This window comes from Pan paniscus, chromosome 2 (assembly GCF_029289425.2).
Source record: "Pan paniscus chromosome 2, NHGRI_mPanPan1-v2.0_pri, whole genome shotgun sequence".
Lineage (NCBI taxonomy): Eukaryota > Metazoa > Chordata > Mammalia > Primates > Hominidae > Pan > Pan paniscus.
Window position 1 is genome coordinate 34,663,065 of NC_085926.1, and position 25,409 is coordinate 34,688,473.

A 25,409-nucleotide genomic window follows, 5' to 3' on the forward strand; every position below is an offset into this window, starting at 1 on the left:
AATAGTAGTAGTAATAGAAATTTTAAAATCCTCTTAAAGTTGCTGCAAATGTGACCCCCACTTACACTCAAGTTAAAAGAGAATACTAACAGCCTGTCTTCTCTCTGTGGACAGTGGACCTTATTTATACTCCCCAGCTCCACATTCCTCAATGTTTATTACAGGCCCAGCGAGTTCCTGCACTGTTGCAGGGTCACAAGACCGATAAGTTTAGGTTGCAAGACATGTTTCTCTCAAGATGTAAGAAATGTTGTAATGCTGCCTATGTTTCTTGCTTCTGTAACTTGCTTCTTGCCTCATGTAGTTCCCACCTTAAGATGTTTAAAAGTAGGAAAAGCACTTTGTTTGAGGCTCAGACTTTCTGGACATATGTCTGGCTGAGTCAGTGATCACCTTAATTTAATAAACCCTCCTGAACGTTTTTTGGTCTCTCCATTCTTTGATTGTCCCACAACACTATATTCTAATAAAATTCCTCATTTAAATTATAATTTTGTAGTTGGGTGTGGTGGCATGTGCCTGTAGTCTCAGCTATTTGGGAGGCTGAGGCAAGAGGATCCCTTGAGCTCAGGAGTTCAAGGCCAGTCTGGACAACATAGTGAGAGCCAATCTAAAAAAATTGTTATACTTTTCTCTAATTGATTCGATCTATATTACTTTTTAGGGCACAGGGAATACTATATTTTAGTTGAACCCATTGAGCTGAGTTAGATGCAATAGGTCAAATATGTTAATGTTCATGCCTTCAAAATTAAAATTCTTTCTACTTCCCTCCTCCAAAATGTGGTATTGGGGCCTATAGATGAGGTGGGTGAAATTAAAGTATCTAGACTTTTTATTCTAGGTGTTCTGATCTCATCAGTGGTGTTTCTGATCTTGCTAGTCTTCTAGGTATTGGTCCCCATTATGTGCTTACACAGCTTAAGTTTCCAGACAGTGGTATGCTAGAGCCAACTTGTACTAGCTTATGAAAGCCAGTTGTGTACATCTTGTCCCAACTCTATATTTTGTCATTTTGGCTTGTCACTTGGTAGTTTTAAAGGGCCATGCTTGGAGTATTTATAACCTGGAAATTGGCAAATGCTGTTTCTCTTGAAGAGTTGATTGTTAAATATTTACAAACATACCACTCCCTCCAGATGAAGTGGAATTCACTCTGTGTATTGTCCTCTTCCATTTCCACTGTGGGCTTGTATAACTTGCTTTGACCAGTTTGACATTAGCAAGTATCATGTCAGCAGATTTTTGTTAAGCCTTGCACAATGGAGATCGTCCTCTTTGGAACCTTGTAACTACCATGCTATGAGGAAGCCAAAGTCACATGAAGAAGCCATATGGAAGAGAACTGAGAAACATAGTTGAGAGCTAGAATGAGACCTCAGACATATGACCTAAAATTAGCAATCCCAGCTAGCAGCTGTCAGTGTAAGCTACCTCAGGAGAGGTCCCAGGCAGCTTGGAATAGAGATGAGATGCTCCATTTTACCCTTCCTGAATTCCTAACACACAAAATTGTGAGAAAATAAGCTGGTAAGTTTTGGCATGGTTTCTTACACAGCAATAAAACACTTGAATGAAAATGTTTTTCCAGTTTTTCAGCTTTCTCAAAGTCTCGTGGCTCTTGATAGCTGACTCAATTTTACCTCACATTTTGTTCATATTACATATGTGTCTGAGAATCCTCCATAATTTCCACTTGGTAAATGTCTTAGGCATTTAAGCCATTTCTCTTCATCTAGATCACCAGCACTCAATTCTTTGGTTGTCCTATGCTCAACAGAACCAAAACACCTCAGAGAAACTAGCCTCTGGTCTTCTAAGAGCAGACCACCCTTACTTGCAGGTATCTTTGATTGCTATACCCAGGTTGATGTGAGGACAGACAATAACGCAATATCTTTCTAGCATCCTCAGAGTGATTTGGGTATAAAATTTCCTGCCTAAGATAACTCACTTGACTTTAAGATACCGTTTAATTTCTGGGCTAAATTTTAAAAATAACCATTTAATGACAACATGTTTGAGAAAAGTCTGAGAAACCTATTCCTTTTCAAATGAAAATGATTTTATGACAGTACAGTCACATACTTTTAAAAAGCTAATTGAGGCTGATAATCTAAATTACTATGCCAGTTATACTGAGAAGTGTAGTCTACAGTAACTTGCATTTGACATGGAGTTGATCTTCTGCTGACTTGATCAATAACTTAGCAGCCAAACAGGTGGCTCTATTATCTTACTTTGATGCTAAGAATTGGATTTTAATCAGATTTTAATTAGTTCCATGGATAAAATCAATTTGGACATGAGTTTGACAGTGCTACTTTAAATCTAACATTATGAATTAGAAATATTGGACATGATTTCTGTAATGTGAAGATTTTAATGCAACCTTATTTTCCCATTCTTTGGGTTCATGATTTTAAAGTATACTAAAAAAAAAACTTGGAGAATCTTAGAAATATTAAACACTGTTTTTTTCTGTTCTTACTATTTTAGGCTTTTGGATGGGAGGCTAATGATACCTCACTGTGGTTTTAATTTGCTTTATCTTGATGACTAATAAAGTTCAGCACATTTTCACATGCTTACTGACCATTTGGATATCCTCTTTTATAAAGTTGCTATTCAAACTTTTTGTTTTTTTTTTCCTGTTTAATTACCTATTTGGACTGACTTCTAACATTTTTTATATATTTTAGATAAGAGCCCTTTTTCAGATAGATATATTGCAATTATGTTATATATGTGGCTTATGTTTTTCCTCTCTTAATGGTATCTATTGAAAATTGAACTATATTAATAAAATCCAGTGTATCAGTTTTCATGATTTGCACATCTTTTTTCTGTTTGAAAAATCTTTGCTTATTCCAAAGACATAAAGATATTCTCCTATGCTTTCTCCTAAAATAATTTCTTTATATTTCACATTTAGATCTGCAACCCATCTGTAATAGCTTTTTTTTTTTTTAATGGTTTGAGGTAGGGAACCAAGATTTTTTTTTTTTTATTCAACAAGGATATTCAGTTCATCCAGTACCATATTGGAAAGGCCACACTTATGCCACTGCTCTGTAATATTCCCTTTGTCATAAGTCAATTGACAGAGAGCCATGTAAGTGTGGTTCTCTGCACTCTATTCTGTTTCAGAGTCCTTTTGTATCTCCTTATGCCAATATCATTGTCATAATTGCTGTAACTATATAATGAGCCTTGATATCGTGTAGTGTGCTTAATTATTTTTGACATTTATATATATATTTTCTTTTTGTTTTTTATTTTTAAATTGACATATAACTATACGTATTGAAGGAGTACAGTGTGATATTTTGGTACATATATTCATTCTCTAATATCAAATCAGCTAAGGAGAGGAGGGGGAAGAGGGAATGGGAAGAGGATAGTCAATTGGTATAAAGTTACAATTAGGAGAAATAAGTTCTGATGTTCTTTTAGAACTGCTCCTGCTGGTCTATGGATTGCATTTTGGGTTGTGAAAGACTTTTTTTTTGAATTTACAGATTATATTAATTTATTTATTTGTATTATTTATTATTTTTATTTCCATAGGTTTTTGGGGAACAGGTAGTATTTGTTTACATGAGTAAGTTATTTAGTGGTGATTTGTGAGATTTTAGTGCACCCATCACCCGAGCAGTATACACTGAACCCAATTTGACTAAAGGTCTTCTTAAAATGGCATCAGGACCCATTAGGTGGGTCCTAATTCAATATGACTTGCATCTTTATGAGGAGATTAAGATACAGATACAGCGAGGGAAGACCATGTAAAGACATAGAAGATAAACATCTGCAAGCTAAGGACAGATGCTTCAGAAGAAACCAGCCCTGCAGACACCCTTGATCTCCAGAACTATAATACATTTCTGTTGTTTAAGCTGACCAGTCTGTGGTACTTTGTTACAGCTCCAACAAGGTAATACAACTATTGTTACTTTCTTGTTCAATAATTTCAAAAATGCATTTTTCAATATGTACTCGAGGCTCACTGGGTCACATTGGGAATATATATATATTCCCTATGTATGTGTATATATACAAAATTATTTTTAATCTTTTAATATGTTGGCTTCATATTTTGGTCACTGTAGCTTTGGATTATTTTATCATTTTATTAATTCACCTTTATTTAGAGTGTCAATCTTAAGTTTTCAATGAGATTTTAATATACCTATTGATAAAAGAAGAAATAGGTATAATTAGGGTGAACAAAAAGAAGTTGTTTGGACAAAAAATATAGAGTAGACAAAAGACATGAGTATCCAAGGTCATGAATACTGTAATAGCAGAGAACGGAGGCAGCCTGTCAGGTAACACTGAGCAGGAACCAAACAACAAACTAAAACTTTACATATGTGTCACTTGGGGATTTTGTTTTGTTTACATGTGGATTCTGAATCAGTAGCTCTGGAGTGGTGCCTACGAATTCAGGTGACATGGCTGCTGCTGGTCTACTGATTGCATTTTGAGTTCCAAAAGGCTAGATTATCTGCTTCTTCATACTTTTATCGACTTCCTAGCATTCTCTGGTGCAGACCTGTTTCTTCTACTTGGCTCACACTCATCTCATTGATGTACTTGCAGCTACTGTACATTTTGCCCTCATCTTATTTGCTTAAGTTATACTTGAAAGACTTTTATCTTTCCTGACCCAAGTGAAACTATTTTGTCAATCTGAGTGGGTTTAATAGCATTTCCTGGTGCTATCTCCAGCACCATTCTATGTTGCCAGTCCTCTTCAACGAAACCAGAAGTCACTTTCTGTTTATTTCCAATATAATTGGGCTGCACTTAATGAAAACCTGACATACAATTCTACAATTTTAAAAAGGTTACTTTAAAAAAAGGTGTGTATATATATAGATATATATTTATATATATTTATATATATTTAGATATATATTTTTATATATTTAGATATATATTTTATATATATTTATATATATAATGATGAATTTAGAGGAAGATGTGAAAGTTATTGAAAAATGAATAATGTCAGATATTCTAGCAGAAATACAAAACATTACTATTTAATAGTGAACATCCTAGCTTTCGTGTTGTAATTATTATATAAGAAGATATTCCTAACATTTTAGTTATTTGTCATTAAAACTCAAAAATTTATTGAGTTAATATGCTATTAGGCAAAGAAATATAGGTTTCATTGTATATAAGTAATATCTTTTGAAATAAATAGTTATTGATATGCATCATCAACTCTTTTGACATTTATCTCAATAATGAAGAATAAAAATGGAAATAACTGACATTTTAACTCACTAGTTATTATAGTTAACTGATATTTTAACTCATATATGTATAATTATATATATATTTAACTCATATCTATATATAACTCATAATTTTAATCATAATAACTATATTTTGAAGTCTTAACCCCAATATGATCATATTGGGGGGTGGCTTTGAGAGGTAATTAGGTTTAGATAAAATCATGATGGTGGGGCCCCCCTGATGGGATTAGTGTTCCTATAAGAAGAAGAAAAAATTGATCTCTGTCTCCCTTCTTCCCTCTCTCTCTCTCTCTCTCTGCCATGTGACAATACAGTGAGAAGGCAGCAGTTTTCAAGCTAAGAAGAGGACCCTTATCAAGAACCAAATCTGGTGCCATCTTGATGTTGAAATTCCAGTGTCTCAATCTGTGAGAAATAAATGTCTTTTGTTTTGAGTTGTGGAATCTATGGTATTTTGCTGTAGCAGTTTTAGCTGACTAACACAGAAATTGGTACCACAAGTGGGATGCTTATTTAACAAATACCTAAAAATGTGGAAGCAGCTTTGGAACTAGGTAATGGGTAGAGCTTGGAATAGTTTTGAGGTACATTATAGAAATGTACACAATGAGGACAATTATGATGAGAGCTCAGAAGAAAGGAGTTGTAGAGAAAGTTTACATCTTATATATAAGTAGTCATAGACAGAATAATGATAGAAATGTGGACAATAAAGCCCATTCTAGTGATATCTTATACAGGTGTGAGGAACATGTTATTAGACAATGAAGAAAAGGCAATCCTTTTCATAAAATGGCAAGGAACTTGGCTGAATTGTATTCATGTTCTAAAGTTTTATAAGAGATAGAACTTTCAAGCAATGAAATTGGATATTTAGCTGAGGACATTTCTAACCAAAGCATTGAAGGAGTGACTTGATTCCTCATGATTGTTCATAATAAAATGTGAGAAGTTAAAAATAGATTGAAGAAGGAATGGCCAAAAAATATTTGTAAAATTCTGAGCCTATGCACATTGCAAAAATTGAGAAAACTTGTTTGGAAGATAACCTCAAGTGTGTAGCTGAACAACTATTTGATAAAAAAATTTCTGTGGGTATGAACTATAAACCTAATCAGCCATCTCAACAGAAACCAGAAAGAGATACCTCGCAAGAATTGGACCACGCCTGCACACTGATAATGAACTCCCAGCCTCCATAACTGTGAGAAATAACTTTCTGTTATTTAAGCCACCCAGTGTATGGATTGAAATTGCTTTCTCCAGCTTTCTTCTGAAATATACACATTGAACTCAGCATAATATTTGCTTCTAACTGGCATCATTTAATGTTGTGTGCCAGGGGACCCTCCTATTCTTAGTGTATATTAATTTTGGTTATACAGAAGGGGGCTCTGTGAATCTTGACTTCCTGCCAGTACAATCAAATGTGAACTGTGGTAATGGAAAGCAAATGTTACCTTCAGAATTCTAGTAAGGAAGGTATTACTTACAACTTGTTTAAAAAGTAAGTTATGTTTTAGTTTAATGATGACAAACATCTTTAGTGGTTACAGGATCTGAAATGATCACCCAGTTAGTATTCTGCTCTTTCCTGGTCCATGCACAATGCAATTTCAAAATTTCATTTTTTAACAGCTTCATTGTTATTGATTACATCATGCCTCTACCCTGCATATGTTGAAGCCCTAACCCTCAATGTGACTGTATTTGAATTTAGGGCCTTTAATGAGGCAATTAAGGTTACATTAGGCCATGAGGTAGGGCCTAGTCTGATAGTACTGGTGTCCTTCAAGAAGAGAAATAGATACCAGTGATCTCTCTCCTTTTGTGCATGCACAGAGGAAAAGCCAAGTGAGAAAACAGAGAAGGTGGCTGTCTATAAGCAAGAAAGAGAGGCTTCACCAAAAACCAACTGGACAGCATTCTCATTCTGATCTTGGACATCTAGCATCTAAAACTGTGAGGCATACATTTCTGTTGTGTAAAACTCCCAGCCTGTTTTGTTATGACAGCCCTAGCAGATGAATATGCCTACTTTCCACATTTTATTAATTTTAGAATGACTCTTCTTTCTTTTGAAAGCAACTGTTGTGAAAAGTTGAGAGTAAAAGCAAGTGGAGATGGAAAGAAAATGACTAAGAAAATAAGCTTGTTCTTAAACTCTGGCTTGTATTTACTATACAATAAGCTAGAGTATTTACTACACAAGAAGATACCTACAGACTGCTGTGGTTGCACAAAAGTCTGATTGTAAGGTTTTCTCTTGGGCTGAAATATTTCTTATCCTTCTGCCCCATCATGTATAGGGAGCTAATTATAATTTATAGTCAGAATGTATGTGGTATAGTCAGCTTATATACATTATACATATATGAATATTCATATTGTTTATTAACATATTTAACTAATTTTCACATTGGAATAATTTTTGACATATTTGCTAATGTATCTCTCCCCTCCAAGATACACAGACACCACAGACAAAGACCACACACACATTCACATACACTTAAAACCCTTTTAGGGCCAGAATTTTGTTCTTTTCTTCTTTTCCTTCCTTTCCTTTCCCTACCTTCCTTCTTCCCCTTTCCCTTCCCCTCCCTCCCTCCCTTCCTCCTTCCATCCTTTCCTTCCTTCCTCCCTCCCTCCTTCTCCCTTCCCCCTCCCCTCCCTTCCCTTCCTTTCTTTTTCTTTCTGCCTTGCCTTTTCCTTTCTTTCTTCCTCTTCTTTTCTTTTCTTTTTTTTTTGAGACAGAGTTTCGCTCTTGTTGCCCAGGCTGGAGTGCAATGGTGCGATCTCAGCTCACCACAACCTCCACTTCCCGGGTTCAAGCGATTCTTCTGCCTCAGCCTCCCTAGTAGCTGGGATTACAGGCATGCACCACCACACCCAGTTAATTTTGTATTTTTAGTAGAGATGAGGTTTCTCCATGTTGATCAGGCTGGTCTCAAACTCCCAACCTCAGGTGATCCACCCGTCTCGACCTCCCCAAGTGCTGGGATTACAGGCATGAGCCACTGTGCCTGTCCAGAGGAGCTTTCTAATACATAGTTGAATAACAAAATGAATAAATAAATAAATCATACTCCAGTTAAATCTGCTGGAGAGATTTCAAAGTATGTGACCTGCATGAAACAGGTCTAACAATGCAACAGAGTATGATGAACTTGAATAATTTGGTGGGACCACCATGACAATGTTATGACTCTTGATGTGAATCCTACTATTTTCAATGTTTATTATGAAAAGGCCATGACTAAAAAAGCCCTGAAAATTAGCTTGCCAAAAGCTACATAATTTAGGTATACTTTATTCATGTTCAAATACTAAATTGTTATTTCATTAATACTTGACCTTAGGTCAAACACATTAGCCTGCCAAGTAAAGTCTATGTCAGTCAAGGTCCCATGTTCCCCCTAAAAGATTTATAGAATTGTGTGGTACCCCAAATAAATATCATTTCTAAGGTCTTCTCTTTTTCTCCATCTATTTATCTGTCATCTGTCTCTCTCTCTTTTTCTCTTAAAAAGAAAATTCTCAAGATGCTATCAAAACGATTAAGTTTTATGCAACAAGAACAGCATTGCGATGTTAGTTGCAAATTAGGACTAGGGCATCAACATGAATCAATCTCTTGTTTTACTCTTTATAATGTAACTGTAATGAACAATTAATCTTTGCATGTTTTTTTCTCCAGTGGAATTAATGCTTAGGCTTGTGTAGAGCTCCCCTCCATACAATAAAGATATACTCTTTTTACTTCTGTTTCAGTTGAACTCCTTTATAAATCCTTAATAAAGGAGATGCTGATTATGGGATTAAATATTTAATGTTTTTTGCCTATCTGGAATTTCTTTCTCTGAATTCAACAATAGGGTAAGAACCCTAATAAAATAATCTCTTTTACAGAACACCTTTTCCAGGAACTACAGTAGTTTCTTTATATATGGGAAACAATTTAATCCTCATACCCACACAGGAAGTTGAGCATGAGTATCTCCATTTTCCAGATAAAAGACTGTGAGGACTATGCACATGGTCACCCAGGTTGGAAATGCTAGAGCTGGGATCAATATCCAGATCTGTCTGGCATCCTTTTCAGTCTAAATACATAAAAGAAGTATTTCATGGGGATACAGTGAGGTGTCACTAATATATTAGGTGTCATAAGGTTTAGATTTATGATGAATTTAGCCCCCACTTTGCAAAGTTCCATTTAAAAAAAGAAGTTGTAATGAATTATTGTCATAACCTTGCTATTCACTGAGTACTTCTTTTGGTGTGCCTGGAAAAATGGGTTAAGCACTTTACATGCATTAGTTCATGTGATCCTCAGAAGAAATTACGTAGGTGCTTTTATTTGTATTTGACAGATGAAATAAGTGCAACTCAGAGAAGTTTATCAACTTGCTCCAGGTTACACAACTTTAAGTGGCAAAGTTGGGGCTCAAACCAGAGCCACGTCCTTAACCACCACCCTTTTCTGTAACACAAGCTCAGAATCCACTTAAAAACTGTTTTTTTACAGTTTTATCAGAGCCTAAGATCAGCCCTGGGAATGAAAGGACTGAGGCTGGAAGTAGGGCTGAGACAGTGTTGTGTTTCTTTTTTCTTTGGTACAGAGTCTCGCTCTGTTGCCCAGGCTGGAGTGCAGTGGCGTGATCTCAGCTCACTGCAGCCTCCACCTCCCGAGTTCAAGCAATTCTCCTGCCTCAGGCTCCAGCATAGCTGGGATTACAGGTGCATGCTGCCACACCCCGCATTTTTTTTTTTTTTTTGTATTTTTAGTACAGATGGGGTTTCACCATGTTGGCCAGGCTGGTCTTGAACTCCTGACCTCAGGTTATCTGCCTACCTCGGCCTCCCAAAGTGTTGGGATTACAGACGTGAGTCACCGTGCCTCCCTGGTGTTGTCTTTCTACTAAACAAGCAAAAGAGGAAGACCTTCAGCATACAGTCTTTATGGTAGTGTATGCACCACAGTAAAGGAAAGTTTTTACACTTATTTTCACTTTGTGTGCAATGAATGTCAATTGGGAAGACTGTTTTTATAGGCGCATAGACGCAACCTCCAGACTGGTAAAGTCATAGGGCCATGCTAACTCTTGAAATCTGAGAAATCCATTTTGTCATTCTAGGTAGTCATCAGAAATTTCAAAACACAGACCTTGTCCTCATTCTTGCTTTTGGGGAGAAATGTTCTTTGTATTCATTCCAGAAGCACATAGTCATTTTTCATTATTTAAAAATGTTTTACAGGGTCACGTTAACATTCTGCAATGTCACATCAACATTTTAAAAATATTTTTTAAGCAACCAGCTCTCTTTATGGAGGTATTTGTCAAGAGGAAGTTCTGTTTTGTCACTAAATTCTTGTCACCCATGCAGATACTTTATTGGGTGATTTCCCACTACTTCTCCCATTCTATTCTTTCTCAAGCATCATTATCATGAGTATTTTATTTAGGATCTAGTAGTTATCTTTTTTTTCTTCTCTATATCCGAACCTTAGAGTAGGGCTGTCCAATATAGTAAATTTAAATTTAAATTAATTTAAATTATATAAAACAAAAAATTCAGTGTCTCAGTTTACTAGCCATGTTTAATGTGTACAATAGCCTTATGTGGCTTGTTGCTGCAATATTGAACATTGCAAATATATTTATTTTATTTCTAAAAGTTCTAGTTGTTAGCTTTAGAGCTTTGATTTCCTAAAAAAGATATCTCTTAATGAATATTGCAGTAGATTGCATTAATTTTCATGATATATCTTGTACCTCCATTGTATGTCTCTCCATGGAGTTCCCTGAATATGATGCCATTCCTTGCAAAAGGATTGTATATACCTTTGCCCCATTGTCATCAAACTTGAATAATGGCTTGCTTTGTCCAATGAATTATAAGCACTAGTGATGTGTGTAACTGATAAGAGAAAGCTTTAGTGGCCAGTGTATACTTCGCCACAATATCTTTTCCCTCTGTCGTGAGAACAACACTGTTTGAAAATAGAGTTTCTTCTGAGTCCCTGAATTAAAGTGGCACTAAACAGATTGGAACACATCCATAATTAATATTTAATGTGGAAGAAAATAACCCTTTATTGTTACAATTACTACTTTATGTATCATTTATTATCACATGATAACTTGACATAAGCTGACTGATACAAATATGGACACTTTTCAGTATTCTAGAGATGAAAACAGGGATACTAAGTGTTTTTCATCAGTGATATTTTGTACAGGGCTGGGCTCCAAGCCAATGTAACAGTAATAAACCATACAGAAAACACAGTTGCCTATCAAGTTCACATATCATCCAGAGAACAAAAGCTATGCCTCCGGGTGAATTGGTAAAACCATGTAATAGGACGAGAGCTAGTATTTTTGGATTTCATTCTATTATCAAGTGCCCAGAATCTGAGTGGTTTTATCCCTAGGGTGTGAATAGTCCTCAGATGAAGAGCTCTCTGTGCTAAATGTGCTTTCTGCAGTCGAGTGACTCCATTTATACTAATAACTTCTCTGGTGTCTGCAAGGGAGAGGTTTCTCTCTTCTTATTTCTAGGGTATTTGTCCTACAATTTCAATACTACTTTTACATTTTGCAGTTAAAATAGGGGAGTAATGACAAGTATGAATACACAATAAGTGATTGAAGAGTTAGGAATAAAGTAGGTTATTAGTTAGTGACCTGCCCTGCCTGAAGAGATGTGGGAGATGAGGGGACTCAAATTTTCAGTTTAATATTTTATTTTGTTATGTGTATTTTGATGCTTGGATTTGTGTATTGAATGAAAAGAAAAAATTAAAAATTGTCATTCCTTGCAGATTAGATCCTGCTATCCATAGTGACTTAGATAATGTTTAAATAAAGAAAGTAACCTATGGAGAGTTAGAGACCCATTTAAATGTCTTGTGTGTCTTAGTCAATAGAATTTTGAGATCATCAATGATGCATCTCTCTAAAAATGAATTCTGGAGCTAAAATACCCAAAAGAAAAGACTATTATCCCATAAGATTGAAAGGGCACTGGCCTAAGGATGTCCTGGCACTGATTTTAACAGCATATTAAAATTCCCCCATATTGGGGGAATAAATTCCTCTATATGGCCTCTACCCTTCTAGTTTGCTTAGATGAGATCAGTGGCTCTAACTTGTGGGTGGATTTTAAGAAAATCATCTATGCAGTTTAGAAATACATATATCATATGCCTAGGTATAAAAAATGTGTAAGACTTTACCTGGAAACTAACAAAGTTTATCAATACATTGAACCAAATTTTTGTACATGCTTGAAAATGAGGTAGTATTCATCTAAACCACATTGTCTTAAAATAAGATGCTAATTGTTATGCCCAGGGAAACTGCTAATAAAATAAGTAAAAATATATAGTACAAGAAAAAGTAAGGAAATTAAAATGGGATTCTAGAAATTATTTTACAGAGACAAGGATAAAATTTGAGGGATAGAGGAACAAAGGCATAAGATATATAGAGAATAAAAAGCAAAATGGCAGATATAAGTACTATCTTATAAGTAATTATATTAAATGTAAAGTGATCAAACATTCCATCAAAATGTAGAAATTGGCAAAATGGATACAAAACAATGATCCAAATTATGCTTCTTATAACAGACACACATTATATTCCAAGACACAAATAGGTTGATATTAAAAGCCTGAAAAAGATATACCATGAAGACAGCAACCTAGAGAGAACTGGAATCACTATACTAATGTCAGAAAAAATCAACTTTAAGACAAAAATAGTATTAGAAGAAAAAGGGATATTTAGGATGATAAAAGGATCAAGCAAAAAGAAAGATTTGAAAATTATAAACATCTATGCACCTACAAATAGAGCCCCAAATACAAGGAGCAAAACCTGAAAGAATTGAGCGGAGGAAAAGACAATTTAATAATAATAGCTGGATATTTCAATACTTCACTTTCAACAATAGGTAGAATAATTAGGAAAAATTTAACAGGGATGTATATATTTTTTTGAAAAGTGTCCATTTATGTCCTTTGCCCACTTATAACAAGTATATAAAAAAAAAGCTCAGTAGCACTGCTCATTAGAGAAATGCAAATCAAAGCCACAATAAGATACGATCTCATACCAGTCAGAAGGACTATTATTAAAAAATAAAAAAATATCAGATGCTGGCAAGGTTGCAGGGAAAAGGAAATGCTTATAAACTGTTGATGGGAATGAAAATTAGAGCAACAAACGTGGAAGACAGTGTGGCAATTTCTCAAAGATCTGGAGTCAGAAATACCATTTGACCTAACAATCCCATTATGGATATATACCCCCCAAAATGTAAATAATTCTACCATAAAGACACATGCACATGTATGTTCATTGGAGCACTGTTCACAATAGCAAAGACATCGAATCAACCTAAATGCTCATCAATGGGAGACTGGATAAAGAAAATGTGGTACATATACACCATGGAATACCATGCAGCCATAAAAAAGAATGACATCATGTTCTTTTGCAGGAACATGAATGGAGCTGAAGTCTACCATCCTTAGCAAACTCACCCAGGAACAGAAAACCAAATACTGCATATTCTCACTTATAAGTGGGAGCTAAATGACGGACACAAAGAGGGAACAGACACTGGTGCCTACTTGAGGGTGGAGGGTGGAAAGAGGGAGAGGATCAGAAAAAAATAAGTAACGGGTACTAGGCTGAGTACCTGGGTGATGTGATAGTCTACACAACAAAACTCCATGACACATACCTGCACATGTACCCATGAACCTAAAATAAAGGTTAAAAAAAGTAAATATTTTGCACACAATCTAAAAAAATATTCAACAGGGAAATAGAAGACTTGAATAGCACTATAAATCAACTAGACCTAACAGATATTGTATTAATCTATTTTCATGCTGCTCATAAAGACATACTTGAGACTGGATAACTTATACAGAAAAAGAAGTTTAATGGACTCACAGTTCCATGTGGCTGGAGAGGCCTCAAAATCATGGTGGAGAGTGAAACGTGTGTCTTACATGGTGGCAGGCAAGAGTGAATGAGAGCTAAGGGAAAGGGGAAATGCCGTTATAAAACCATCATATCTTTTGAGACTTATTCACTACCATGAGAACAGTATTGGAGAAACTGCCCCTATGATTCAATGATCTCCCACTGGATGGATCCCTTCCATAATATGAGGGAATTATGGGAGCTACAATTCAAGATGAGATTTGGATGGGGACAGAGCTAAACCATATTATTCCAAGCCTGGCCCCTCCCAAATCTCATGTCTTCACATTTCAAAACCAATCAATGCTGGGGCATTGGTGGTATAGTGGAGAATATAGCTGCCTTCAAAACCAATCTTGCCTTCCCAACAGTCCCTCAAAGTCTTAACTCATTTCAGCAGTAATGCAAAAGTCTACAGTCCAAAGTCTCATCTGACACAAGGTAAGTCCATTCTGCCTATGAGCCTATAAAATCAGAAGCAAGATAGTTACTTCTTAGATATAATGGGGTACAGGCATTGAGTAAATACACCCATTTTAAACGGGATAAATTGGCCAAAATGAAGGGACTAAAGGCCCCATGCAAGTCCAAAACCCAGCAGGGCAATCAAATCTTAAAGCTCTAAAATGATCTCATCTGGCTCCATGTCTCACATCCAGGTCACACTTCTGCAAGAGGTAGGTCCCATGGTCTTGGGCAGCTCCACCCCTGTGGCTTTGCAGGGTACAGCCCCACTCCTGGCTACTTTCACAGGCTGCTGTTGAGTGTCTGGCTTTTCTAGGTGCACTGTGCAATCTGTCAGTGGATCTAGCTTTCTGGGATCTGGAGGATGGTGGCCCTCTTTTCACAGCTCCACTAGGCAGTGACCAAGTGGGGACTCTGTTATGGGGGCTCACACCCCACATATCCCCTTCTGCACTGCCCTATCAGTGGTTCTCCTGAGGGCTCCACCCCTGCAGCACACCTCTGCCTGGACATCCAGGTGTTTCCATACATCCACTGAAATCTAAGTGGAGGTTCCCAAACCTCAATTCTTTACTTCTGTGCACCTGCAGGGCCAAAACCACTTGTAAGCCACCAAGGCTTGGGGCTTGCATCATCTGAAGCTATGGCCTGAGCTCTACATTGGCCCCATTTAGCCATGGCTGCGAATGGAGGGCACCAAGTTCTAGGCTGCACAGAGCAGGGGGTCCCTGGGTCTTGCTCAGGAAACCATTTTTTCCTCTTAAACCTCTAGGTCTGTGATGGGAGGGGCTGCCACAAAGGTCTTTGACATGCTCTGGAGACATTTTCCCTATTGTCTTGGTGATCAACATTTGGCTCCTTGTTACTTATGCAAATTTCTGTAGCTGGCTTGAATTTCTCCTCAGAAAATGGGTTTTTCTTTCCTACTGCATCATCAGGCTGCAAATTTTCCAAACTTTTATGCTCTGTTTCCCTTTTATTTTTATTTATTTATTTATTTTTTGAGACAGAGTTTCACTCTTGTTGCTCAGGCTGGAGTGCAATGGCACAACTTTGGCTCACCACAACCTCCGTCTCCTGGGTTCAAGTGATTCTCCTGCCTCAGCCTCCCGAGTAGCTGGGATTACCGGCATGCACCATCATGCCTGGGTAATTTTTTATATTTTTAGTAGAGACAGGGTTTCTCCATGTTGGTCAGGCTTGTTTCGAACTCCTGGCCTCAGGTGATTCACCCACCTCAGCTTCCAAAACTGTTGGGATTACAGGCATGAGCCACCACACCCGGCCTCTGTTTCTCTTTTAAAACTGAATGCTTTTAACAGCACCCATGTCATCTCTTGAATGCATTGCTGCTTAGAAATTTATTCTGCCAGATACCCTAAATTATCTCCCTCAAGTTCAAAGTTCCACAAATCTCTTGAAAAGGGGCAAAATGCCACCAGTCTCTTTGATAAAACATAGCAAGAACCACCTTTACTCCAGTTCCCAACAAGTTCCTCATCTCCATCTGAGGCCATCTCAGCCTGGATTTCATTGTCCATATCATTACCAGCATTTTGGTAAAAGCCATTCAACAAGTCTCTAGGAAGTTCCAAACTTTCCCACATTTTCCTGTCTTCTTCTAAGCCCTCCAAACTGTTCCAACCTCTGCCTGTTATCTCATTCCAAAGCCACATCCACATTTTCAGGTATCTTTACAGCAGCACCCCACTCCCAGTACCAATTTACTCTATTAGTCCATTTTCATGTTGCTGATAAAGAAATACCCAAGACTGGATAATTCATAAAGAAAAAGAGGTTTAATGGACTCACAGTTCCGTGTAGCTGGGGAGGCCTCACGGACATGGTGGAATAGCAAGGGAAGTCTTACCTGACATCAGAAAAGAGAGAATGAGAGCCAAGGGAAAAGGGAAACCCCTTATAAACCATCAGATCTCTTGAGACTTATTGACCACTACTTACTCCCCCAGAACAGTATGAGAGAAACTGCCCCTATGTTTCAATTATCTCCCACAAGTTCCCTCCCAAAACGTGGGAATTATGGGAGCTAACATTCCAGATGAGATTTGGGTGGTGATAAAGTCAAACCATATCAGATATCTATAGAACACTCCACTGAACAATAACAAAATACATACTCTTCTGTGTGAGAAAAGATATGGTCAGTGGCTCATTCTTTCAAGTGCACATGAAACATTCTGCAGGATAGTACATATGCTAGGCCATGAAGGAAGCCTAAAAAAATTTAAAACAATCTGAAATAAAATAATTACATAAAGTATGTTTTCTGACCATAATAAAGTTACATTAGAAATCAGCAGCAGAAAAATTTGATATTGGATACAGATGACCAAATAAGGAACTCATTGCATAAGTTATTCTCATGGCCAACAGACTCCTAATTTCATGTGAATATCTCTTCCTTTGAAAATTTTTCATATCTATATGTGTGTGTGTATATATATATTTTTAATGTATATAAATATATAAAATTTTTATTTATAAAAATTATATATAATTATATATAAATATAAATTTATATATGTATATTATATATAAATATAATATATAAAAATATATGTAATATATAAATATATAAAATATAAATATATATAAATATATAAATATATATCATATATATTACATATAAATATATACAAATTTTATATATATATAAATTTTATAATATATAATGTATAAATTTCATAATATTATATATTATATATTATATATACATATATAAATTATATATAAGTATGTATAATATATAAATAAATATGAATTTATATATATTTATATATTATACAGAAATATAAATTTATGTATATTTATATATAATATATAGATATATAAATTTACATATATTTCTATATAATATATAGAAATACAAATTTATATATAAATATATAAAACACATATATAAATTATATTTATATATTTATATATAAAAATTGTATATATATTTATATACAAAAATATATATTTTACATATAATATATACATATATTATATATAAAATATATATTTATATTTAATATAAAATATATATATTTATATTTACATTTATATATTAAAATATAAATTTAAATTTATACATTAAAATATAAATTTATATTTATATATTTATTATATATTTATATAATAGATATATAGTTATTTATCATATATAATAGAGATATTATATATTGATATATTTATTATATATAATGTATATTATATATTGATATGTTTATTATATATATAATAGATATATTTTGATACATTTATTATATATATTTATATATAATAGATATATTATATATTGATATATTTATTATATGTATTTATATATAATAGATATATTATATATTGATATATTTATTATACGTATTTATATATAATAGATATATTTATATATTTCTATATTTCTATAGAATAGATATATTTATGTATCTATTATATATATTTATATAGAATAGATATATTTATATATTTATTATATATATTGATATAGAATAGATATATATTATATATATTGATATAGAATAGATATATAGATATATTTATTATATATATTTATACAGAATAGACATATAGATGTCTTTATTATATATATTTATATAGAATAGATATATAGATATCTTTATTATATATTTATATAGAATAGATATATAGATATCTTTATTATATATATTTATATAGAATAGATATATAGATATATTTATCATATATATTTATATAGAATAGATATATAGATATATTTATATAGAATAGATGTATATAGATATATTTAATATATATATTTATATAGAATAGATATATAGATACATTTATTATATATATTTACATAGAATAGATATATATAGATATATTTATTATATATATTTATATAGAATAGATATATTTATATATCTATTATATATTTATATATAATATATCTATATATTATATATTATGTATATTTATATATAATTAATATAAATGTATATTTCTATTATATATTTATGTGGTATTTATATTATATAAATATATATTTATATATTTATATTATATATACATTTATATATAAATATACATATAATTTATATATATAAAAATTATATATAATTATATATCATATATAATTATATATAATATATATTTATATTTATATTTATGTTTATTACATATTTATATTTTTAAATTGTATATTTTTAAATTATGTATGTATATTTATATTTATTTTTATATAATATATTTATATTTATATATATTTATATTTATATATTATATAATATATGTATTTTGTATTATATATTTAATATATATAATATAGAATACATAATATATATAATATAATATATAATATAATATAATATATAATATATAATGTATATAATAATGTATATATTATATATTATATATAATATATGAGATATATTATATATAATATAATAATATAATATAATATATAATGTATATAACTGTATATTATATATAAAATAATATAATAATGTATTATATATTATGTAATAGTATATATTATTAAAATAATATATATTATTAATCATATATTATATATATTATATATTACAAATATATAATATATATAAATATATAAATATATTTATAAGTTTATATTTATATAAATTTATAAATCATATAAATTTATAAATTTAAAGTCATAAATTTATTATTATATTTTATATAAATTATATTTATATAAATTCATATTGATATAAATATATTTATATAATATAGATAGAATATATAATATATAAATATATTTATATAAATATAAATATATAAAATATATAAATATTTATATATAATTTATATATAAGTATATATTTATGAAATACATAAATATAAATATATAAAAATATATATAAATATATATAAATATATATAATATATATATTACATGTATTATATATAATATAATATATAGACTATATATAATATATAATATATAGTATATAGACTATATATTATATATTATATATAGTCTATATACTATATATTATATATTATATATAGTATATATGATTATATTATTATATTATATATTATATTAGATATTATGTAGATTATATATTATATTATATATAATATATATTATACTCTATATATTATATTATACATAAATATATAATTATATAAATATATAAAATACATAAAAATATATAAATATATATAAAATATATAAATATATATTATATATGTAATTAATATAATTAATAATATATAAGATATATAGTATATATTATATAATAATATAATAATATATATAATATAATAATAATATACATAATATATAATATAATATATCATATATAACATATAAATATGATATATATAATATATTATACAATATATATTATATATCATTATATCATACATAATATATTATATATTATATATATTATGTATCATATTATATGTATTATATATATTGTATATATATTATATATAATATATATTATTATATATAGTATATTATATATGATATATTATAAATATTATATAATATTTGTATATATTATATTTATGTATAATATATTTATAGTATATATTTATATTATATATCAATTGTATATAAATATGTTTTTCTATATTATATCTAAAATATAATATATATTATACATAAAATTATATATAATTTATATATTATATCTTATGTAATATATATGATATAATTTATATTATATATAATATATATTTTATAATACATATTATATATAATATATAAATATATATATAAATATATATATAAATTTTTGATTAGCTTTACTAATCAGCTCAGATCATATGGTGTGCACTTAAAGAGTAGAGAATAATTTCCATTTTTGGTTTTCTAGGATTTACATGGCCTCTCTGCCAAATGTTCAACTGTGTTTTAAATGTCCTCTCTGGCTAATGCTCTATTTAATGTTGATCATTAGCTACAACAACTGGATATCAAATGTTCTCATAACAGTAAGAGGCAGACAGGAAGAAAAGTTGTTCAGGATACCTGGTTAGAATTAGTACAGTTATCAGCTAAATGAATGAGAGAGATATAAAGCCACAGAGGACTTAATCATGATTAAAACAGTTTTAGAGTAACCATAATAAAAATAAATTATTTTCGATTAAGGTTATAATTATTATAAAGCTAGACATATTTAGGAGTGGGGAGAAGGGTCCTTATTATTTCATTTTTTTAAAGAAAGACACTGGAATCAGTGACTTATACAACAGACTTGCTTTATCTATGTAACTGAGGACTGAATTAAACAGTTTATATCACTTCTTTTCACTCTTTTTTTTTCTCATTATCATTCGTGAGAGAACACTTATGGTTTGAGGGGAATGTTTATTCCTGAGCCTTTACTTCTGGGCTTATTCTTTGATTCTCTTAATATTACCCTGTACACTCTATGGAATTCAAATTAGAAGTAAAGGGAATTGAGTTCCTTCTGCGACCTTTTAAATAATGAAGTGTCCCTATGTTCTGTACCTTAGTCTTTTCAGTCTGAAAAAAAATCTTATCATCTCTTAGCACTCATTCATCTGCCACACTTCCCAGAATAACTTTAGGGAAGATCTTCAGTTATTTCTCTAAACTAAAGAATCCAATTCCTTCTGGGAAGATTTCTGCGTACAGTGAAGCCATTGTATTAAGTAATGCTCTCTTTCAAATTTGAGAAGTAGACATTTCTCTCTCCCCTTCTACATTCATGAGGCTATTATTATATAAAAATTCTTTTAAAAATACAAATGGAATTTTGCCCAAAAGAAAAATAGGAATTAAAGCAATTTATTCATATATATTTTTTCTTTCATTTACAGTACACAACAACCGATCCTCCTAATCTGCACTTCTTATTATTCCTTACATTTACCATATACTCCTTTACATTGTTTTCATTCCCACTTCCTAAATACTTAAAATATGATTTGAGTGACTATCATGTGGCAGCTACTTTTATTATATTGTTTCTAATCATTGCTAGAGTCCTGTCATTTGTCTACAATGGTCTTTACTCAACAGATGAAAGAATAGTGCTTCAGAAATGTTAGTCACTAGGTTGAAGTGGAATAGTGAAGAGTCGTAACTGGGATTAAAACATAGGCTGGCAAATGCAGAAGATTGAAACTAGACCCTTTCCTTACACCATATACAATAATCAACTCAAGATGGATTAAAGACTTAAATGTAAAACCAAAAATTATAAAAATTCTGGAAGACAACCTAGGAAATACCATTCTGGACATAGGGAACTGCAAATATTTTATGAGAAAGACACCAAAAGCAATCACAACAAGAGCAAATATTGACAAATGGGATCTAATACAACTCAAGAGCTTCTGCACTGCAAAAGAAACTAGCAAAACAGTAAACGGACAACCTACAGAATGGGAGAAAATATGTGAAAACTATGCATTTTACAAAGCCCTAATAGCCAGCATTTATCAGAAACATAAATTTGTAAGAAAAAAAAAAGTGGGCAAAGGACATGAACAGACACTTTTCAAAAGAAGACATACATGCGGCCAAGCATATGAAAAGAAACTCAATATCACTGATCACTAGAGAAATACAAATCAAAACCACTATGAGATACCATCTCACACCATCAGAATGGCTATTATTAAAAACTTAAAAAATAAGAGATGCTGGCAAGGATGTAGAGGAAAGGGAATGCTTATACACTGTTGGTGGAAGTGTAAATTACTTCAACCATTGTGGAAAGCACTGTGGTGATTCCTGAAACAGAATTACTATTTGACTCAGCAATTTAATTACCGGGTATGTACACAAAAGAATATAAATCATTCAAACTTAAAGATATAAGCACAGGTATGTGCATCACAGCACTATTCACAATAGCAAAACCATGGAATCAACCTAAATGTCCATCAGTGGTAGACTGGATAAAGAAAATGTGGTACATACACACCAGGGAATACTTTGCAGCCATTAAAAAGAACAAGATCATGTTCTTTGCAGGAACATGGATGGAGCTGGAGGCTATCATTGTTAGCAAACCAATCCAGGAACAGAAAACCAAATACTGCATGTTCTCACTTATGAGAGCTGAATGCTGAGAACACATGGACAGAGGGAGGGGAAAAACACACACTGAAGGAGAGCATCAGAAGATTAGTTATTGGATGCTGCACTTAATACCCAGGTGATGGGTTGATTTGTGCAGAAAACTACCATGGCATATGTTTACCTATGTAACAAACCTGTACACACTGCACCCCAGAACTTAAATTTGAAGAAAAAAGAATACCAGTGTCTGATCATTTCACTTATTTAAAAGATCTGTGAAAAGCATGGGCAACTGCAAAAGCATGGTAAGAATTTTGAGAATCTCATATAAAGAACTGGCAATGTAGAATAGGAAATAGCACTATAGGGTGTTCAAGAAGAAGAATAAGCGAGACTAAGTAAGTGATTAAATAAGAGTTAAGGAAGAAGAGGGAGAGTAAGATGATACAGTGAACATTAGCTAGATGATCATCAAGTCATTTTCTCTCTCTTTGAACAAAGTTAATTGATATTTATTTTATGTACCTTGCAGTTGGGTGAAGCCACATGAAACACTTTTGCCAGTGGAATATAAACGTAAATGATTTGTGGGTAAGAGAGTTAAAGTACATGTCTTTTCCAAGATCTCTGATCTCCCAGTTATTGAGGTGGATGATGTCAAAATGACTTGGTACCACATTTTGAAGACGGCAGATTCATTAAATTAAAGTATCTTGCATCCCTGAATGATTGCATGGGTACAAACCCCACCCCACTGATCCACATTTGGCTCAAATGTGAATGAGAAATAAATGGAGGGGTGTGTGTGTGTTTTGTGCACACTAATGCTTTAAGATTTTGAGGTTTTTTTTTTTTTTGGAGATGGACTCTCACTCTGTCACCCAGGCTGGAGTGCGGTGGTGCAATCTTGGCTCGCTTCAACCTCTGCCTCCCAGGTTCAAGTGATTCTCTTGCCTCATCCTCCCATGTAGCTGGGATTGCAGGTGTGCACCACAATGCCTGGCAAATGTTTGTATTTTTAGTAGAGACAGGGTTTCACCATGTTGTCCAGGCTGGTCTTGAACTCCTGATCTTTTGTGGTCCACCAGCCTTGGCCTCCCAAAGTGTTGGGATTACAGGCGTGAGACACTGCACCTGGCTTTGAGTTGTATCTTTTTAACAGAAGCTAGAGATACACTGACTAGCACAGCTATCATTTATATTTCTTGCTTGATATTATGAACAGATGAATAATACCTTTCACTGAACTCTGGAATATGGTGTAAGTTTTTGGAGAGGAAGATGACTTCAGATTAATCAACTAATTTTGATATGCCTATGGTTTCTGAAAAAGTGCATGCCAATTGAAGGTCTGGATATGATTCTGGAGCTCAGAAGAAAAGATAAGGCTGGACACTTAGTAATGAGAGTTATTAGCATAGATTAAAATTGAAATTGAAATTATGACAGTGAATGATAATACCCAAGAGTTTTTATGCTATGAGAAGAGACATTGTCCAGGACCAATACCTTATGAATATAAACACTGAAGAAATAAACAGAGAAAAAATAACCTCCAAAGGACGCTGGAAGTGGAGTTGAGAGGTGCAACAACAAAGGAAACCCAGGATAAAGGAGCATCTATAATACACAGAAGGACAGAGTTGTGCAAAGAAAGTAACAGCCAATAAAGTAAATATTTGCAGAAAGGTCAGGGAGTAATCAGTTTATTATTTATTATGTGTGTTATGGCCATATGTCCTATTTGTTTAGAATAGTTGCAGTTTATGCTTAATTATTAACAGTGCTCCTTTCACTCTCAAAAGTATTCTGGTTTAGGTGATAAGAAATATATTCACTTTAATCATGAGACTCTTTGGTAAAAATAGTTTCACTAGTGATGGAATGGGTTTGCTGCAGGTTGAGAAGTTAATGGATGAGAAAGTGAGAAGGAAGAAATACACGTTACTGCGAAGAAAAAGAAAGAATTGAGAAGGTTAGTTGAAGACTTGATGGGGGGATTTTTATTTGTTATTTTTGTACTCAAAGGAAACCTGAGCATATTTTGTGCCAAGAGGAGGAAAATAACTACAGAGAGAAACAGATTTCTTGGTAATAAAGAAAGTTTCTTAGATTTAATTCTAAATAAGGCAATATGAATTAAATATCAATTTTTTTATCTCCTTTGTTAATCATTGGTTCTCCTTTTTGCCACTCAGGATCACAGATATAACAGGTTTTAGGCCTACATTATGAGTGATATTCCCTTAAAAATGAAACCTTTTAATCAAATCATGGACTATGAAGCCAACACTACTTATTTAATACCTAGAGTATAACCAGAAGCCTATTTATTATCAAATATTTTTATTTCTTCTCTTTTGGGGATTGTAATCACTATTTGATATTTGGCTATATGTTAATGACCTCAGAAGTCTGTAAATATCCAAAATTTGCAATATAGAAGTAAAGAATAATTTATCCACAATATGTTACTAAATAATCAGTATTAACTGTACTACATATGAAGAAAAGGTCAGAATTAGAACTGGTAAGATAAAGTCAGAATAACCGCAATTAGGATTCTTATCTGCTTAGAAACATGAGGAAATGCAACCTTCAGTATCATTCAATCATGCATCTCTAATTAAATATTTTGTTTAGCAAAGAACTTTA

General features: G+C 32.4%; 2 long non-coding RNA genes across 2 annotated transcripts in view; one reads left to right on the forward strand and one right to left on the reverse strand.

The window, feature by feature from the left end:
• Positions 1 to 9,113, forward strand: part of LOC134729885 (uncharacterized) — a 28,778-nt gene extending 19,665 nt beyond the window's left edge. The window contains exon 3 of the long non-coding RNA XR_010111412.1: positions 5,591 to 9,113. This is a non-coding gene — a long non-coding RNA (uncharacterized LOC134729885). The remainder of the gene's footprint in view (positions 1 to 5,590) is intronic.
• The window catches only part of LOC134729886 (uncharacterized), a 123,548-nt gene that overhangs the window by 33,360 nt on the left and 64,779 nt on the right, over positions 1 to 25,409 (reverse strand). The gene's annotated exons all lie outside the window — the stretch shown is intronic.